This window comes from Triticum aestivum, chromosome 3A, assembly GCF_018294505.1.
Source record: "Triticum aestivum cultivar Chinese Spring chromosome 3A, IWGSC CS RefSeq v2.1, whole genome shotgun sequence".
NCBI classification, from domain to species: Eukaryota; Viridiplantae; Streptophyta; class Magnoliopsida; order Poales; family Poaceae; genus Triticum; species Triticum aestivum.
This window is the reverse complement of record NC_057800.1, coordinates 480,147,039-480,161,790: the sequence shown is the minus strand read 5'-3', so window position 1 is coordinate 480,161,790 and position 14,752 is coordinate 480,147,039.

The window sequence follows — 14,752 nt, the reverse complement described above, 5'->3', positions numbered from 1 at the left end:
ATTTATCATGTAATCGAGTTAGTTTTGTTAGGGTTTGATCCCTAGTATCCACTATGTTCTGAGATTCATGTTGCTATGACTTTGCTATGCTTAATGCTTGTCACTAGGGCCCAAGTGCCATGATTTCAGATCTGAACCTATTATGTTTTCATCAATATATGAGAGTTCTTGATCCTATCTTGCAAGTCTATAGTCACATACTATGTGTTATGATCCTGCAACCCCGAAGTGACAATAATCGGGACCACTCACGGTGATGACCGTAGTTTGAGGAGTTCATGTATTCACTATGTGTTAATGCTTTGGTCCGGTACTCTATTAAAAGGAGGCCTTAATATCCCTTAGTTTCTGCTAGGACCCCGCTGCCACGGGAGGGTAGGACAAAAGATGTCATGCAAGTTCTTTTCCATAAGCACGTATGACTATATTCGGAATACATGCCTACATTACATTGATGAATTGGAGCTAGTTTGGTGTCACCCTAGGTTATGACTGTTACATGATGAACCGCATCCGGCATAATTCTCTATCACCGATCCATTGCCTATGAGCTTTCCATATATTGTTCTTCGCTTATTTACTTTTCCGTTGCTATTGTTACAATCACTACAAATTACCAAAAAAATTACTTTTGCTATCGTTACCTTTTTCTACCATTACTACTACTATCATATTACTTTGCTACTAAATACTTTGCTGCAGATATTAAGTTTCCAAGTGTGGTTGAATTGACAACTCAGCTGCTAATACTTGAGAATATTCTTTGGCTCCCCTTGTGTCGAATCAATAAATTTGGGTTGAATACTCTACCCTCGAAAATTGTTGCGATCCCCTATACTTGTCGGTTATCAAGACTATTTTCTAGCGCCGTTGCCGGGGAGAATAGCTCTATTCTTTGAGTCACTTGGGATTTATATCTGCTTATCATTATGAAGAACTTGAAAGATCCAAGAACCAAGATTTATCCCTCAACTACGAGGGAAGGTAAGGAACTGCCATCTAGCTCTGCACTTGATTCACCTTCTGTTTTGAGTAAGCTTGCGACACCTAAACCTGCTTCTGCCATTCGTTCTGATATGTCGCATGTTATAGATGATGCCACTTCTGCTATGCACGATACTTATGATGAAACTACTTCTATGCTTGATACTACTATGCCACTTGGTGAATTTCTTGATGAACAAGTTGCTAGGGCTAGAGAGAATGAAATTATTGAAACTGATTATATTGATGAAAGTGATGATGAAGAATCTCCCCCTAATAAATATGAATTGCATGTTGTTCCTGAGGGTTGTGTTATGGATGAAGAAGCTACTAGAGCTATTTTAGCTTGCAATGACAGATATGATCTAAAGAGGTTATTAGCTAAATGGAAGCAGCAATCCCTTAATGCTAGAATGAAACATGTCCCTGCTTTTGCTACTGATGACCCACAAGTATAGGGGATCTATTGTAGTCCTTTCGATAAGTAAGAGTGTTGAACCCAACGAGGAGCAGAAGGAAATGATAAGCGGTTTTCAGCAAGGTATTCTCTGCAAGCAATGAAATTATAGGTAGCAGATAGTTTTGTGATAAGATAATTGGTAACGAGCAACAAGTAACAAAAGTAAATAAAGTGCAGCAAGGTGGCCCAATCACTTTTGTAGCAAAGGACAAGCCTGGACAAATTCTTATATAGAGAAAAGCGCTCCCAAGGACATATGGGAATTATCGTCAAGCTAGGTTTCATCACGTTCATATGATTCGCGTTCGGTACTTTGATAATTTGGTATGTGGGTGGACCTGGTGCTTGGGTACTGCCCTTACTTGGACAAGCATCCCACTTATGATTAACCTCTATTGCAAGCATCCGCAACTACAACAAAAGTATTAAGGTAAACCTAACCATAGCATGAAACATGTGGATCCAAATCAGCCCCTTACGAAGCAACGCATAAACTAGGGTTTAAGCTTCTGTCACTCTAGCAACCCATCATCTACTTATTACTTCCCAATGCCTTCCTCTAGGCCCAAATAATGGTGAAGTGTCATGTAGTCGACGTTCACATAACACCACTAGAGGAGAGACAACAAACATCTCATCAAAATATCGAACGAATACCAAATTCATATGCTACTAATAGCAAGACTTCTCCCATGTCCTCGGGAACAAACGTAACTACTCATAAAACATATTCATGTTCATAATCAGAGGGGTATTAATATACATATAGGATCTGAACATATGATCTTCCACCAATTAAACCAACTAGCATCAACTACAAGGAGTAATTAACACTACTAGCAGCCCAGAGGTACCAATCCCAGACTTGGAGACAAGAATTGGATACACGAGATGAACTAGGGTTTGAGAGGAGATGGTGCTGATGAAGATGTTGATGGAGATTGACCCCCTCTCGATGAGAGGATCGTTGGTGATGACGATGGCGATGATTTCCCCCTCCTGGAGGGAAGTTTCCCCAGTAGAGCAGCTCCACCAGAGCCCTAGATTGGTTCCGCCAAGGTTCCGCCTCGTGGCGGCGGAGTCTCGTCCCGAAAGCTTGCTTATGATTTTTTCCTCATCAAAAGACTCCATATAGCAGAAGATGGGCATCGGAGGGCCACCAGGGGGCCCACGAGGTAGGGGGGCACTCCCGGGGGGTAGGGCGCGTCCCCCACCCTCGTGGGCAGGGTGTGACCCCCCTCCGGAACTTCTTGCGCTCAGTACTTTTTATATATTCTGAAAATGACTTCCGTGAAGTTTCGAGACTTTTGGAGCTGTGTAGAATAGGTCTCTAATATTTGCTCCTTTTCCAGCCCAGAATCCCAGCTGCCGGCATTCTCCCTCTTTATGTAAACCTTGTAAAATAAGAGAGAATAGGCATAAGTATTGTGACATAATGTGTAATAACAGCCCATAATGCAATAAATATCGATATAAAAGCATGATGCAAAATGGACGTATCAACTCCCCCAATCTTAGACCTCGCTTGTCCTCAAGCGAAAGCCAAAATCGAAAAATATGTCCACATGTTTAGAGATAGAGGTGTCGATAAAAATAAAATACGAACATGAGGGCATCATGCTCATTCTTAGAACAACAACTTATATAATTCTTGTCATATGATCTCTTATGCTAGAGTAACAATTAAATCACAATTTCAAGTATGAACCATAAACTTCATTGAAAACTAACAAACTATAATCTCAGTCATTGGAGCAATTGCAATTTATCATAACATAGGAAAGAGTCAATATAAGAGCTTTTCAGCAAGTCCACATACTCAACTATCATATAGTCTTTCACAATTGCTAACACTCACGCAATACTTATGAGGATGGAGTTTTAGTCGGACATAGAGAAAGATAGGGGCTTATAGTTTTGCCTCCCAACGTTTTACCTCAAGGGTAATGTCAACAATAATAGTTCATGAAAACTCACATCCAATTAGCCATATATACCAGGATCTTTCCAACATGTTGTGCTTGCCAAAAGATCAAATTTAAAAAGGAAGGGTGAAGATCACCATGACTCTTATGCAAGGTAGGAGATAAAAGATAGGCCCTTCGCAGAGGGAAGCAGAGGTTTTCATGCGCTTTTATGGTTGGATGCACAAAATCTTAATGCGAAAGAACGTCACTTTATATTGCCACTTGTGATATGGACCTTTATTATGCAGTCCATCGCTTTTATTTCTTCCATATCACACGATCGTATAAAGCTTATTTTCTCCCACACTAATAAGTCATACATATTTAGAGAGCAATTTTTATTGCTTGCACCAATGAAAACTTACTTGAGGGATCTTACTCAATCCATAGGTAGGTATGGTGGACTCTCATGGCAAAACTGGTTTAAGGGTGTTTGGAAGCACACGTAGTATCTTTACTTGGTGCAAAGAATTTGGCTAGCATGAGGGGGAAAGGCAAGCTCAATCATGTTGGATGATCCATGACAATATAATTTATCTCAGATGTAAGAAAACATAACCCATTACGTTGTCTTCCTTGTCCAACGTCAACTCTTTAGCATGTCATATTTTAATGAGTGCTGACAATCATAAAAGATGTCCAAGATAGTGTATTTATATGTGAAGACCTCTCTTTATTTCTTACTTGTTATTAATTGCAACGATGACCAAAACTATGTTTGTCAACTCTCAACAACTTTTATTCATCATACTTTTTATATGTGAGCTCATTACTCTCCATAAGATCAAGATGATCTCTTTTATTTCCTTTTTATTCTTTCTCTTTTCTTTTATTCACTCAAGATCATGGCAAAATAATCAAGCCCTTGACTCAACACTAATCTTTATTATATATATATATATAGCTTACGGACTCGATTACATAGAAGGATCATAAAGCAAAACTCACAATTAGATCATACTGAAACTTTATGCTACTAGATCAAGATATTACCAAAAGGATCAAACAAAGAAAAACGGTGAAGATAGAAGTGATGGTGATACGATACCGGGGCACTCCACCAAGCTTGGCAGTTGCCAAGGGGAGTGCCCATACCCATGTGATTATATCTCCTTTTTCGGGGATGGTGATGTGATATTCTTAGCGATGATACCCCTTAGGATAAGATTCTCCTCCTCGAGCTTATTGACTTGTTGCTTGAGATCCATTATTTCCTTTCAAAGTTTTCCTGTAACAGCCAAAGCTCCCTGCACCCAAGGGTGTTGCATAGCTGTGGGAGAACAAGTGACACTCTTTTTCATATTCTCATAAGAAAGAAATCTAACATTGGAAGGGATAACCGAGTTTGGGATAGCCGAGCTCTGCAGTTCCCCCATTGTGAATCCATCTCGGAAGCGAGAAGTGACTTCTTGATCCTCCTCCATGGCATCTATCCTCTTCAAATCAGCCTCCATCTCTTCCTCCGTTGCTAGCCCAAAGTGGTCAACATTGTTGTTTGTCATTGATCTCGATGCCGGATGAGACACCAGGCTCTCCCCGAGGTTTGGAGTCCCTATATATTTAATGAATGATGGTGGTTCACATTTTATTCATGGTGCTTTCCATAAAATGCTTGCTAAATATGATGTTAATCACATTTTATTGATGGAGATTGACCCCCTCCCGATGAGAGGATCATTGGTGACGATGATTGCGATGATTTCCCCCTCCCGAAAGGAAGTTTCCTCGGCAGAACAGCTCCGCCAGAGCCCTAGATTGGTTCCGCCAAGGTTCCACCTCGTGGCTGCGGAGTCTCGTCCCGAAAGCTTTCTTATGATTTTTTCCTCATCAAAAGACTCCATATAGCAGAAGATGGGCATTGGAGGGCCACTAGGGGCCCACAAGGTAGGGGGCGCCCCCCCCCATCCTCGTGGGCAGGGTGTGGCCCCCTCCGGAACTTCTTGCACTCAGTACTTTTTATATATTCTGAAAATGACTTCCGTGGAGTTTTAGGACTTTTGGAGCTGTGCAGAATAGGTCTCTAATATTTGCTCCTTTTCCAGCCCAGAATCCCAGCTGCCGGCATTCTCCCTCTTTATGTAAGCCTTGTAAAATAAGAGAGAATAGGCATAAGTATTGTGACATAATGTGTAATAACAGCCCATAATGCAATAAATATCAATATAAAAGCATGATGCAAAATGGACGTATTAGCTACTTCACCTATCTGCTTTACGAATAAGGATTATGAATTCTCTGTTGATCCTGATATAATTACTTTGGTTGAATCTGATCCTTTTTATGGCTATGAATCTGAAACTGTTGTGGCACATGTTACTAAATTAAATGATATAGCCACCCTATTCACTAATGATGAGAGAACTTGCTACTTTTATATCCTTAAAATATTTCTGTTCTCATTAAAGGGTGATGCTAAGATATGGTTTAATTCCCTTGATCCTGGTTGTGTGCGTAGTCCCCAGGATATGATTTATTACTTCTCTGCTAAATATTTCCCTGCTCATAAGAAACAAGCTGCCTTAAGGGGTATATATAATTTTGTGCAAATTGAAGAAGAGAGTCTCCCACAAGCTTGGGGGAGGCTTCTCCAATTACTTAATGCTTTGCCTGTTCATCCTCTTAAGAAAAATGAAATACTTGATATCTTTTATAATGGACTAACCGATGCTTCCAGAGATTACCTGGATAGTTGTGCTGGTTCTGTTTTCAAGGAGAGAACACCGAATGAAGCTGAAATTATATTGAATAATATGTTAACAAATGAAAATAATTGGACACTTCCTGAGCCAACTCCTGAGCCTATTCCTAAACCAACTCTGAAGAAAAGGGGTGTTCTATTTCTCAGTCCTGAAGATATGCAAGAGGCAAAGAAATCTATGAAAGAAAAGAGTATTAAAGCTGAAGATGTTAAGAATTTACCTCCTATTTAAGAAATACATGGTCTTAATTTACCACCTACTGAAGAAATACATGGTCTTGATAACCCGACACAGGTAGTAAAGGTAAATTCTCTCTATAGATATGATAAAGCTGAAATCCCATTTACTAAGTTTGCTAGCCCATGCTTAGATGAGTTTGATAAATTTATGGTTAAGCAAGAAGACTTCAATGCTTATTTTGGTAGAGAATTAAAACGTAGTGCTGATATGCTTGAACACTTGGGTGATTATATGGCTAATGTCAAAGGTGAACTTAAACTTATTAGTAAACATGCTTCTATGGTTACCACTCAAGTAGAACAAGTACTTAAAGCTCAAAACAATTTGCTCAATGAATTGAATAGTAAGAATAATGATTTTGCTGTTAGAGTGGCTACTAGAACTGGTAAAATGACTCAGGAACCTTTGTATCCTGAAGGCCAGCCTAAGAGAATTGAGCAAGATTCTCAGAGAAATAATATAGATGCACCTAGTCCTTCTAAAAGGAAGAAAACGAAGAATGATAGGACTTTGCATGCTTCTAGTGAACGTATTGCTGAAACACCTGAGAATCCAAATGATATTTCTATTTCTGATGCTAAAACACAATCTGGTAATGAACCTGAAACTAGTGATAATGTTAATGATAATGTTCATGTTAATGCTCAACCTAGCAATGATAATGATATAGAAATTGAACCTGCCATTGATCTTGATAACCCACAATCAAAGAATCAATGTTATGATAAGAAAGACTTTGTTGCTAGGAAACACGGTAAGGAAAGAGAGCCTTGGGTTCAAAAACCATGCCTTTTCCTCCCAAACCATCCAAGAAAAAGGATGACGAGGATTTTGAGCGCTTTGCTGAAATGATTAGACCAACTTTTTGCGTATGCGATTAACTGAATGCTCAAAATGAATCCTTATGCTAAGTACATGAAAGAAATTGTTACTAATAAAAGAAAGATACCAGAAGCTCAAATTTCCACCATGCTTGCTAATTATACTTTTAAAGGTGGAATACCAAAGAAACTTGGGGATCCAGGAGTACCCACTATACCATGCTCCATTACAAGGAATTATGTTAAAACTGCTTTATGTGATCTTGGAGCCGGTGTTAGTGTTATGCCTCTCTCTTTATATCGTAGACTTGATTTGAATAAGTTGACAACTACTAAAATATCTTTGCAAATGGCTGATAAATCAACTGCTATACCTGTCGGTATTTGTGAGGATGTGCATGTTGTGGTTGCAAACGTTACTATTTTAACGGACTTTGTTATTCTTGATATTCCCGAGGACGATAGTATGTCTATTATTCTTGGAAGACCCTTTTTGAATACTGCAGGGGCTGTTATTGATTGCACCAAAGGAAATGTCACTTTTCATGTTAATGCCAATGAGCATACGATACACTTTTCGAGGAAAAAACCTCAAGTTCATAGTATCAATTCTATTGGAAAAATTCCATCGATTATTTTTGGAGGTTTTGAATTTCCCCTACCTACTGTCAAGAAGAAATATGATATTCTTATTGTTGGGGATGTGCATATCCCCGTTGAGGTAACCTAGTGTTATTCGAAAATTCTCCGGTTCCATGTTATTCGGAATGAGTTTGTTAACAAGACTTGATCAACCTTGTTAATGGATTCCTTTTGATGATCATGAGATGGATGAATTTAGAAAACACAACTCTCTGTGCCATCTTTTTACTTTCTGTTATTTATATTAAATTAAATAAAAATAGTATTTTCTGTCTGTTATCTGAATTATCCATGCAATATAAAAATACCCCGAAAAAAAAAGTTCTCCAAATGCCCTGAAATTTAAATATGATTTTTTTGGAATATTTGAGAATATTTGGCACCAAGAACACAGCAGGGGGGCATCCACCTGGCCACGAGGGTGGAGGGCGCGCCCTACCCCCCTGGGCACGCCCCCTGCCTTGTGGGCCCAGAGTGGCCCTCCTCCACTTATCCCCGCACCCACACACTCCTTCTTCCTCCCACAAACACCATTATCCAGCTCAAGCACGAGTTCTAGCTCATTTTGCTGCGATTTTCGATCTCCTTGCTCAAAGCACCTCTCACAAAACTTCTTTGGGGGATTGTTCCTTGGTATGTGACTCCTCCATTGGTCCAATTAGTTTTTGTTTTTGTGCTTTATTCATTGCATATTTTTGCTTCTTAAGTGACCCTATTCTTGAGCTTGCATGTCAAATTTATGTGGTTCCAAGTAGTTTTGATGCATGATATAGGCTCTAGGCACTTGTAGGAGTAGTTGCTATCAATATTGTTGAGTTTGGTTCACTTCTATTTGAAGTTACTAAAAATTTCAGAATTTTTCAGAAAATAATGTAGAGATTTTTGAGGGGCTCATCGAGCCGAAGCTGTAAGGAAAAGCAAAATGAAGAAGCAAAGAAGCCCAAATATAATCTGCCTCGCATCACGGAGGTTCGGCCGTGTGAATGTCCTTGTGATGATTTCTTGAGAGCAGCCGGGATTTATAATGATTTCTATGAATTGGCTAAGAATGCAGGCCTCGCCGCCTTCCTCCACGACCAGCGCGAACAGTATCTCTTACTCACCAATATCTTTGTGCAAAACTTTCATTTCCATGCTAGGAGCTCACCACCTACGGTGGAGTTTTATTTATATGATGAGCATAAGGAGAGGTCACTTCGTGATTTTTGTCGGGTTTGTTTGATCCCTTTCGAGGGCATCATAGAAGAACCACATCGCAGTGATGTGGATGGGTTTATTTGATACCATCACTTTAGGGGAAACGAGGAAGGTTTCCGATGCACGAACTACTAGCATACACTTTCCTGTTCTATGTTACTTTGCTATATTTGCTAGTAGATGCTTAATTGGGCGCGGAAACTGTGGAAACCTAAGTGCCCCTGAAATTGTTATTTTGTGCCACGCCTTATTTCATGATGATACATTCAACATGGGTGCTATTATTACAAAGCGGTTAAATCTTAACAGTACTAAGGGCCCAGTCTTTGGAGGCATCTTCGCCTCGCGCCTAGCTGCACATTTTAACATACCTATTAGGCATTATGACAAGGAAGAAAAATTGTTGCCTCCTGTTTATTTAGATTATAAGAGTATGGTAGCACACGATTTTATTGTTAAGAATAGGGGAAATGATCTCAAATACATCATCCTGAGACTATTACCCTGCCTGCTCCTTCCTTGTTTGTTTTATCTGCAGGCAAGTACCTTGTTCCGTTGGAGGCTATTTACACCTACCGGAACCCTACATCATCCACAGAGCCAAAGTCAGAACCACAAGTTGATCCTCCACGACAGTCTAATTACTAGTGGGATCCGGAGATGATTGCCAACCAGTGGCAATCAGAGTCTTCTTCTTTGCAGTACGACCCCAACTATTACTATGGATATCCGCCAGGCCAATCGTGGCCATAGACCAACTTAGGCCAAAAGCCTAAGCTTGGGGGAGTATGTATTTCCCACCAACATTACATTCATGTTCACACACTCATTGCTAGATGTCGGTTCTCATACTTTTTCATTGTATCATCCATGCTAGTTTATTTCCTTTTTATGCTTTCTTCTTGTGTGTTTAATAAACATTAAGAAAAACAAAACAAAAATTAGTTATAGATTTTAGCTAGTTTTAATTTCTATGCTTGTAGTAGTAATTAAAAAGTAAACCCAAAAAGATTTATGTTCTTCTTTTGCTTGTTGGGAGCTCTCCCGTGTAAATAGTTTTATTTCTTTTCTTTTCTTTTGGGGTCGATAGGGGAAGACCTTAATTAAACTGTTAAAGTGGCTCTTAGATGCATTATTGTCGATCTGTCAAAAGAGCCCATATTGCTTTGTCTTCTCCTGTTTATTGAATGCTTGCAGATTCCAGCATAGTCCAATGCATGTGCACTATTATTATTATCCACATCATTCGGTCATGCAAGTGAAAGGCAATTGTGACGATATATGATGGACTGTCTGAGATGAGAAAAGCTGGTATGAACTTGACCTCTCTTGTTTTTGTAAATATGATTAGTTCATCGTTCTTGATTCAGCCTATTATGAATAAACATGTTTGCAATGACAACTAGAGATCATAGTTTCTTGTGCCATGCTTAATTAGCTAGGAGCCTATAATGGTTTGCCTTGCATGCCAACATGCTATTAAAATGGTTGTGATGTGGTATGATAGGGTGGTACCCTCCTCTGAATGATTTAAGTGACTTGACTTGGCATATGTTCACGCATGTAGTTGAAACAAAATCAACATAGCCTTCACGATATTTATGTTCATGGTGGATTATATCCTACTCATGCTTGCATTCAATGTTGAATAATTTTAATGCATGTTCATGATTGTTGTCGCTCTCTAGCTGATCGCTTCCCAGTCTTTTTCTAGCCTTCACCTATACTAAGCAGGAATACTGCTTGTGCATCCAATCCCATAAACCCCAAAGTTATTCCATATGAGCCCACCATACCTACCTATATACGGTATCTACCTGCCGTTCCAAGTAAATTTGTATGTGCCAAACTCTAAGCCTTCAAATAAATATCCTGTTTTGTATGCTCGAATAGCTCATGTATCAACTAGGGCTGTCCGTATCTTCCATGTTAGGCGTGTTATTCTCAAGAGGAGTGGACTCCACTCCTCACTCATGAGAAAATGGCTGGTCACCGGGATGCCCAGTCCCATGCTTTATGCAAATCAAATCAAAATAATTGCAAACAAAACTCCCCCTGGGACTCTTTGTTTCGAGCAAGCTATGGATTGATGCTTGTTGGTGGAGGGGGGGGGGTATAAACTTTACCATTCTGTTTGGGAACCACCTATAATGTGTGTAGCATGGAAGATATCGCCATCTCTTGGTTGTTATGTTGACAATGAAAGTATACCGCTCAAAATATTATTCATCTCTATTTCAAAACCGAGCTCTGGCACCTCTACAAAACCCTGCTTCCCTCTGCGAAGGGCCTATCTATTTACTTTCATGTTGAGTCATCATCCTCTTATTAAAAAGCACCATTTGGAGAGCACCACTGTCATTTGCATTCATTACTGTTAGTTTACATTGAGTATGACTTGACTGGATCTCTTTTACCATGAATTACAATGTCTAGTCAGTCCTTGATCTTTAAAGGTGCTCTGCATTTATGTTTTGCGATCTGAGAAAGGGCTAGCGAGATACCATCTTGTTATATCATATTATGGTTGTTTTGAGAAAGTGTTGTCATCTGAGATTTATTATTATTGCTCGCTAGTTGATTATGCCATTGATATGAGTAAACATGAGACCTATACGTTATTGTGAATATGGTTAGTCTATAATCTTTGCTGAAAACTTGAATGCTGGCTTTACATATTTACAACAACAAGAGCAAACAGAGTTTGTAAAAGTTTTCCTTTATCACTTTCAGTTTGCCAATTGAACTGCTTGAGGACAAGAAAAGGTTTAAGCTTGGGGGAGTTGATACGTCTCCGTCGTATCTACTTTTCCAAACACTTAGCCCTTGTTTTGGACTCTAACTTGCATGATTTGAATGGAACTAACCCGGACTGACGCTGTTTTCAGCAGAATTGCCATGGTGTTATTTATGTGCAGAAACAAAAGTTCTCAGAATAACCTGAAACTCCACGGAGCGTATTTTTGGAAATAATAAAAAATACTGACAAATGATCAAGGCCAGGGAGCCCACACGCTATCCATGAGGGTGGGGGCATGACTGCCCCCCAGGGCGCGCCCCCTACCTCGTGGGCCCCCTGGAGCTCCTCCGACTTCAACTCCAACTCTATATATTCACTTTCGGGGAGAAAAAAATCAGGGAGAAGGATTCATCACGTTTTACGATGCAGAGCCGACGCCAAGCCCTAAAACCTCTCGGGAGGGCTGGTCTGGAGTCCGTTCAGGGCTCCGGAGAGGGGAATCCATCGCCATCGTAATCATCAACCATCCTCCATCACCAATTTCATGATGCTCACCGCCCTGGGTGAGTAATTCCATCGTAGGCTTGCTGGACGATGATGGGTTGGATGAGATTTATCATATAATCGAGTTAGTTTTGTTAGTGTTTGATCCCTAGTATCCACTATGTTCTAAGATTGATGTTGTTATGACTTTGCTATGCTTAATGCTTGTCACTAGGGACCGAGTGCCATGATTTCAGATCTGAACCTATTATGTTTTCATCAATATATGAGAGTTCTTGATCCTATCTTGCAAGTCTATAGTCACCTACTATGTGTTATGATCCGGCAACCCCGAAGTGACAATAATCGGGACCACTCCCGGTGATGACCGTAGTTTGAGGAGTTCATGTATTCACTATGTGTTAATGCTTTGGTCCGGTACTCTATTAAAAGGAAGCCTTAATATCCCTTAGTTTCCGCTAGGACCCCGCTGCCATGGGAGGGTAGGACAAAAGATGTCATGCAAGTTCTTTTCCATAAGCACGTATGACTATATTCAGAATACATGCCTACATTACATTGATGAATTGGAGCTAGTTCGGTGTCACCCTAGGTTATGGCTGTTACATGATCAACCGCATCCGGCATAATTCTCTGTAGCGACCAGACCTCAAACAGTCTGATCTCTGTGCTCCGGTGTCATCCCTGGATCAGTAATGCTGACACCACACAGTACTCGGAGGATTTTTAACAGAGTAGCAATCACACACTTATTACATCGAGTGTCTCAATAGAGAACTTATTACAATTAATATGGCTTAAGGCCATCTAGTAACGATAACAGCGGAAGGCTTGGAAGATAAGTGAGTCCATCAACTCCAACGGCATTACTGAGTATAGAACCACGACCTAAAAACTCCTTAATCATCGTCTGAAAAGTCTGCAACATTAACGTTGCATCCCGAAAATGGGTCAGCACATGGAATATGCTGGCAATGTAACACATAGAGAGTAATGGAATGAAACAGCTATACTATATGCATATTTGGCTGGTGGAAAGCTCTATGGTTATAGTTTTGCGTAAAGCCAATTTTCCCCTACTTCAAAGGAATAGAATTTATTTAACTATCATGGTAGTTGTTAAACATTGAGAATGGTTGACAGCATTCTCAATCCCAATTAAGCATCATCATTAAACATAACCCAACAAAATTAATTTAGAGTAACATGTTGAGATTCACATGATAATCCAGGTACTAGATACTCAAGATGTCCATAACCGGGGACACGGCTAACCATGATTAGTTTATTACACTCTGCAGAGGTTTGCGCACTTTTCCCCACAAGACTCGATCGCCTCCGTTTGGCTTCTCGCACTACATGGTGTTTGACAAGATGGATGACCGAGACATAGTCTTTCAGAAGCGCTAGAACCTTACGATCGGGTAGATCGTACCACCTACATCCCCTACATCTGCTAGTCTACCACTGTAAGAGTTCGCACAACTTAGTCAACTATGCTAGAGCCCATAATAGCTTGTGGCTGCACACGGAAGTTTCTAGTATGAATAGTCTCATGATCCCTTTGATCCTGGGTGGCGGTCCAAAAGAAAACAGGCAAGTCCTGGAATACCCAGGTGCCTCAATCCACCCAGATGTGTGTTTAAGTTGCCACCTTAGATAAACCATTAATTAACAAAACTCACATCTGTCATGGATATCACTCACCCAATCCACGTCTACTAGCATAGCATGGCATAATAAGAAATTGTAGAAGTAACTCCCAAAGGTTTGATAATAAACAGGTAATAGGTACTACCTCATCTACTTCCCATCCCACAATTTAATTAGATCCTAATCATGCAATGTGTGAGGATTGATCTAATGCAATAAAACTGGGTAGTAGGAAAGGTATGATCAAAGTGTTACTTGCCTTGCTGATGATCCGGGAAACCTAGCGATTCAAAGTAACAGGCGACGCACTCCGGATACTCTACCGCAAACAAACAAACGAGCATACAATAATTACTCATCTAATGCACGGGTAAAACTCAAACAAGGGATCTAACCAGAAGGTTCAACTTAAGAACTCCGGTTGGCAAAAAGAATCAAATCGAACGAAGCAACGAAAGTCAAACGGCGAAAGAAAACAACTTCGTTCTACAAATCTGGATCTAGGGCATTTTTGTACAGTAGCAAAATCTTGTTTAAGTTGGTTAAACGGATAGAGGGTTTCGAGACAAAACTCTAGGCGCTTGAATCGCCTGATTTCGATAAACGAGCGAAAAGTTATACTAAAACGAAAATCGGATCAGGAATCGCGATCAGAAAAATTGCGGATTTAATCCGAGAAAAAGAAAAATGACGAACGTTCGCTAGAATGAACGAACGGACGAACGCTCACTATTTAAATAAACCGAAAAAACCGATCTATTTAAAAAAACCGAATCTAAAAAAACCGACGGTTTTTCGAAAAAAAATGGCGGCACGGAAAATGAGGCGGCGGCGAACCTCGACGA